At 39.7% G+C, this 6,476-nt stretch overlaps 1 protein-coding gene across 3 annotated transcripts in view; it reads left to right on the top strand.

Annotated features, from left to right (window-relative positions):
- Positions 1-209: 209 nt before the first annotated feature.
- The window catches only part of SEC22A (SEC22 homolog A, vesicle trafficking protein), a 130,564-nt gene continuing 124,297 nt past the window's right edge, over positions 210-6,476 (top strand). Inside the window, exon 1 of one of the 3 annotated variants that reach the window (XM_077118135.1) lies at positions 210-303. The gene's annotated coding sequence lies outside the window, so the exon portion shown is untranslated. The other 2 variants (XM_077118137.1, XM_077118136.1) reach the window with 2 other exon arrangements.

The raw sequence follows: 6,476 nt of genomic DNA, 5'->3' as shown, positions 1-6,476 counted from the left end.
CCACATTTCTGAAGGTCAGCATAGTTCTGTCACAAGACTATTGTGCCATCTCCTGGTTCAGGTGCAAGAGAAACGACCGAACTCTCCTGGAATGAGCCAAATTAACTCCGGCCACTAGTAGGTGGGTTAGCGTCTCCTTCCCACAGAATCTGACTGGCCTAGGCGCCAAGGCTACGGGGCGGGGCTTGATTCCGCCGGGCGCAAGCCACGTTGGACGCGGTGCCGCCCCGCGGAAGGCCACGCCCTCGCCCCACAATGCACTGCGGGGCGCGTCACTCCGCGCGGTGGGTCCCGGCTCGACAGGTACATCTTGTCTTCTGCACCCCTATTCTTGTTTCGCAGGGCGGCTCCGACCCTGGCCTTCCACCCTGGGTATTACAGACCTACCCGGAACAGGAACTGAGCCCGAGGCGTGGGGGCGGAAGCCGAGTGTCGTTGGAGCCGCGAAGCTTCGGAGGGGCGGGCAAGCGGGGACACTGTCCCCTCCGGCTTGAAGGGTCTTGGGGGCCACGCGGTCGGCGGTTGCCCCTCGGCTGACCTACCTGGGTATGAGGCTGCCCGGACTGAGTGTCCAGGGGGTTGGGATAGTCGCTCTAAGCTGCCAGCGTGTAGAGGGAGTGCCTCCGACGTCCAGTTGTCAGAAACATGAAGATCCATCTGGGATTTTAGGTGGCCCGAGAGGGCTTGAGGTGCATTTCTTATTTTTTCCAGGCAGAGTGAGATTTGAACCAGTGATTGACTTTAAGTTTTTTGTGGGGGGTTGAATGGACGTCGAACCCAGATATTTAACAGCGTTGGCTCACGGAAACCTCAGGAGTTACTGAGCCAGGGAGACCCAGTTATTGGCATTTTGGGAAAGATGTGACGTAAGGGAGACCTGAGTTATTGTCCCAACAGGTGGAGGAGGGCTCCCAAAGAGGCGGCTAACTCGGCTTGAAACTCTGCTAGTGAAAACATCTGTGGACTTTCTACCTACTCCTTAGTTTCCTGAATCGTCCATCTGGAGTAGTTGGAGAGAGTGAGCTCTGGCCCCTCCTATACCTCTATAATCAAGATTAAAGCCAGTCCAGGTCTAAAGTGCCAACCACCAGAACCGAGAGGTTATTCGATCCCTACTGACAGATGAAACAGCCACTTTCTAAAAATCTGTGAATTCCATTCCATGTTACTCATGTTTATTTACTTGCTGACGTTATAAGGAATTAGGAAGTTATTTGAACAGCACCTTCTGTTTCTAGTATATGCAGATTATAGCTCAATATTTGAATCTGACACCTGTGATCAGTCCCGATTCAATGGGCCATCTGAACCTTTCCCATGTTGAGAACCATCATATCAGTTTAATGCTTTTTTTGGTGTATAGCTGATTAAAAAAAAAATCTGAAGTATGTTTTATGTTGGTGTGTGAAAGAAGCGCACTCCTGTCAAAAGGTTTGGCTGACCTTTTCCATGTGTTTGAGTAAGAAAGCTTCGATATGTTGCGAGACAGTGTCTCATAAGGTGACTGTTAGATTTAAGTTTAAATTCTTACTCTGTCACGTCCTCGTTTAATGATTGAACAAATCACTTAACCTCTCTGGGCTTGAATTTCCCCAAAGGTGTAATGGAGCTAATAATATCTACTTCACAGGTTATTGGAAGGCTTAAGTGAGGTAATGTGTGTTAAGTGCCTGTCCCATAGAGGGCAATTGATAAAAAATAAGAATAGCAAATACTTAATATAGCATTTATAGTCTGAAAGGCAATCTTTCAGGTGCTTTACCTTTAGTCTTTAAAATAACTTGTTGAGATAGTTACTATTAATAACCACAATTTACAAGTGAGGACATTGAGGTATAAAAAGACACATTAACTTGCTCAAAACTACACAGCTAGTACATGGTGGAGCCAGGATTTGAACCCATGCAATCTGGCTCCAGAGTCTTAACCACCATACTGTACTGCCTCTTAAAGAAAATGTAAGTCATTATTTGATTTTTATTTCAAAATGAGTAACTGTATAGTTAATAGATTCTTGTCCCTTGTTGGTTTTGGGAAACCAGGGTAGCATATTGATGTAAGAAATGAGAAACTTAGGTTTGAGTACCAGTTCTGCCTTATATTAGCAGTGTGATGTTGAGAAAGTACACTTAAGCTTCATTATCTATAAAATGAATGTTATGTCTACCTCACTGTGAACTATCAGGTACTCCATAAATGTTGGGATTGACACATTTGAACACGTGTTGGGGGCCCTGTTCCTAGATGTGGGGATAATCTGCTAGGGTCTTACACATACTGTGCCATGTAAACATCTGTAGTAAGAATCTCAAAGGCTTCTGGTGAAGTAGGAGGTATAGGCAAATTTGCAGAACAAATTTTGGTTGTCCTTGATACCCATTCCTCTTCTCTTCATGCTCTATCTCCCTTCCTGCTTCTCTCTGGCTGGCTGTAAGTCCTTTCCTCTTTTCAACTGAAGCTTCCCCCACCTTGTGCATGACAGTGTAACTTGCTCTTTAAATAACCCTTTTCCATTTCCACAGATCTCAGCTAACACTTTTAATAAGGTAATATGTACTAAGGTAGTTGTGCTGCTTTGAGACTGTTGTGTACCCCAAATAAACCATGTTCTTTTAATCCTAATCCACCCTTGTGGGGGCAAACCTATTTTTTGGGTGGGATCTTTTTTATTTAGTTGTTTCCATAGAGATGTGACCCACCCAATTGTGGGTGGGATCTTTTTATTTTTTTAAACTTTTTATTGTATAATATAACATATATACAAAGCAAAGAAAGAAAAAAGCAATAGTTTTCAAAGTAGTCTTCAACAAGTAGTTATAGGACAGATCCCAGAGTTTGTCATGGGATCTTCTCAGATTTTTCCTTCTAGCTGCTCCAGAATATAGGAGCCTAGAAGGAATAAATTTTTCTTTTCATCACAATCAACTTTTTTGTTTTCTTTTTTGTGAAAAATAACATATACAAAAAGCGATAAATTTCAAAGCACAGCACAACAATTAGTTGTAGAACATATTTCACAGTTTGGTATGGATTACAATTCCATAATTTTAGATTTTTACTTCTAGCTGCTCTAAGATACTGGAAACTAAAAGGAATATCAGTTTAATGATTCAGCAATCATATTAGTTTCTTAAACCTTACCTTCTCTGTATAATTCCACGATCACATTTGATCTTTCTATACTTCTCTTTAGGGGTATTTGGGCTATGGCCATTCTAACTTTTTCATGTGAGAAGGAGCTGTTAATAATATGGGGTAGGGAGATGGAACTATCTGATATTCTGGAGAGGCTGGGCCCTGTAGGTTTTAGGACTTATCTGGTCCTGGGACCCATCTGGAGGTTGTAGATTTCTGGAAAGTTACCCTAGTGCATGGAAGCTTTGTAGAATCTTATGTAATGCCCTAGATGTTCTTTAGGATTGGCTGGAATGATTTTGGTTGGGGTTTGGCAAGTTTTGATAGGTAGCAATGTCTAAGTGAAGCTTGCGTAAGAGTGACCTCCAGAGTAGCCTTTAGACTCTATTTGAACTCTCAGCCACTGATACTATATTGGTTACACTTCTTTTCCCCTTTTTGGTTAGATGGAATTGTTGATCCCACAATGCCAGGGGAGTCATCTCCTATGTCACCAGGGAGACATTCACCCCTGGATGTCGTGTCCTAATTAGGGGGGAGGGCAATGATTTCACTTGCAGAGTTGGGCTTAAAGAGAGTGAGGCCACATCTGAGCAACAAAAGAGGTCCTCCAGAAGTAACTCTTAGGCATACATATAGGTAGGCTAAGCTTTTCCGCTACCTACGTAAGCGTCACAAGAGTAAGCCTCAAGATCAAGGACTTGGCCTATTGATCTGGGTGCCCCTAATGTTTGACACAGAACCAAGGGATTCGGTTGGGACCTTTTGATTAGGTGGTTTCTATGGAGATGTGTCTCTGCCCATTCAAGGTGGGTCTTAATTTGCTTCTGGACTTTAACAGGGAACCATTTTGGAAAAAGCTCATAGCTGACAGAGAAATTTAGAGATGCATTAAGAAAATGCCCCTAGGGAATCTGTTTGAAACTAGAAGCCAAAGCACCAGCAGACACCAGCCATGTGCCTTCCCAGCTGACAGAGGTGTTCTGGACGCCACTGGCCTTTCTTGAGTCTAAGGTATCTTTATCTGGATACCTTAGTTTGAACATTTTTATAGCCTTAGAACTGTAAACTTGTAATTTAATAAATCCTTTCTCCAGGGAAAACTCTGGATTTCATCTCTTAGCTTCCCTTGGCTCTCTCCAAGTTCTGGCTGTTTGTGTGAGATCTTGCTTAGCACCAAGGATATTTCTGTCTGACTTCTCTCACCCACCAGTGAACTCTCTTAAAGGACTCCAGTAAATGGATTAAGACCAACCTTGAATGGGTGGGGTCACATCTCCATGGAATCAATCTTCTCATGAGGTCCCACCCTAAACAATAGTTCTGCATCCACAAGAGTAAATTAGGATTAAAAGAACATGGTTTTTTTTTTTTTTTTTTACATAATTTCAAATGAGCACAGTGCCCTATTAATACAACTTCTAATATTTTAAATAGGATCCTAGAAAGGATGGGCATAAAAGAATGCAGTTTACTTTTAAATAATAAGAATATGGATGTTTGGAACCTGTAAGTTACAACCCTGTCCTCACATTAATTCCAAAGGGTGTTTTTTGTATTGTAGTGTTCTTCTGGAAAGACATAGAATTTATATTTAAATAATAAATGCTTAAGGGTATGAAGTAAGACATTGTCTTGCTTTCTTACATTTAGGCTAAATATTATAATTATGTTTTAACAATAAAATAAAACATGGTAAATTATTTTAAAGGGGTTATAATATAGATATAATTCCTTGATGGATCCCAGCTTTCTTTTGCTACTGCTTTTAGGAGAGAAAAGAAGCTAGATAAATGGGAAAATAATGCTGATTTGGTTATATCACAGTGGAACTTTAGTTTGAAGGTTTCACTCTGGGTAATTTAATTTGCTGCTGTTTTTGTTTTCTTTTTAAAAAGTAGATTAGAAAAACATTAAAGGGTAATGAGATTAATACCTAGCTGTTCCTCCCATTTCCTCATGAAAAGAAGAGTAAAGAAGAGTAAATTTAATGTATTACCTTTATTATTTGACATTTTTTATTATCAAATCCAATACCATCACAAAATGATAGTGTCCTGAGTCCCAAATTCAGCATCAGTTTGCTTTCTGTGGCATTTTTGACATATTGTTAACTCAGTTTTTCATTTTTGGAATGAGATAATATTGACCTAGTCCAAATGGGGAAGCAGGTAGATAGGATTAGTTTGGTCTCTGACATACAATATCTTTGAAAGAAACCTGCGGAATTTTTGTGAAACTTGAATTTTCACCCTTCTCCTAGCAAAGAAGAAGCATTTAGAAACATTGAGCTCTCTCTTGACAGCTTGGGAGAGAATAGTTACCGCTTAATTTCAGACTGGACATGTTTTATTTCAGTATTTTTCACAGTATGTTCCTCAGACAAAAGCATCCAAATCATATGGGGAATTTGCTAAAATTGAATCTTCTCAAGCATTACCCCACATGTCAATGAATCAGAATTTGGGGGAGGGGACGTTAGCTCAGAAATCTGCGTTTCTAACCATACTTCCATCAATTCTTATACATTCTTAAGTTTGAGAACTACTGTTTGTTTTATCAGTTAGTCTGTTTATCTGATTTCTTTCAGAACCAGGCCTGTGAAATCCTTTTGTTTTTGTAAAGGTGGGCCAGAATCCAATAAAAACTGCCATCATGATTTGCTTTCCATTAAAACCTGTATTCCTTTGGCTTTAGGATTTTTTTTTTGAATATGTTCAGTATTGTGAAAATTTAGGGACTTATGAAAAGAAAGTCATCCTTAACATTTTTCCTGGAGATAGACATATCTCTAATTTTGATATCTTTCCTTCTAATATCTATTTTCCCGCTATCCCTCTCTTCTTCTCATTATCTTTATGGAACATAAGATTTGCAATTCTTTTCTGCCTTTTTCTACCTAACATATATACATTTTGCCATAATGTGGCGAAAACTATTTTTCACAAACATAACTTTTCCCCCTGCATCATATGAGTGTACCATAATTTTTATAACTTTCCCCTTAAGATTAGATATTTCACTTGTTTTCAGAAGTTTCTATGGGAGAATGTCCTTGTCTCTGATTATTTTTATCAGGATAGGGTCATATTCTTTAAATTTATAGGATCAAAGGATATACAGTTTTTTAAACTCTTCTCAGATGTGGCCAGATATTTCAGTGCCAGTTTTTACTTCCACTGGTTACTTAATGAGAAAGCCAGACAGAAGCAAATTTTTTTTAACTTTTTTAATTGTATAGTATAACATGTATACAAAGCAAAGAAAAAAGCAATAGTTTTCAAAGCACTCTTCAACAAGTGGTTATAGGATAGATCCCAGAGTTTGTCATGGACTACCGT

This window comes from Tamandua tetradactyla, chromosome 10 (genome assembly GCF_023851605.1).
Source record: "Tamandua tetradactyla isolate mTamTet1 chromosome 10, mTamTet1.pri, whole genome shotgun sequence".
In the NCBI taxonomy this organism is placed as follows: domain Eukaryota; kingdom Metazoa; phylum Chordata; class Mammalia; order Pilosa; family Myrmecophagidae; genus Tamandua; species Tamandua tetradactyla.
Note: the sequence above shows the minus strand (reverse complement) of the source record. Positions and strands in the feature narration are given on the sequence as shown.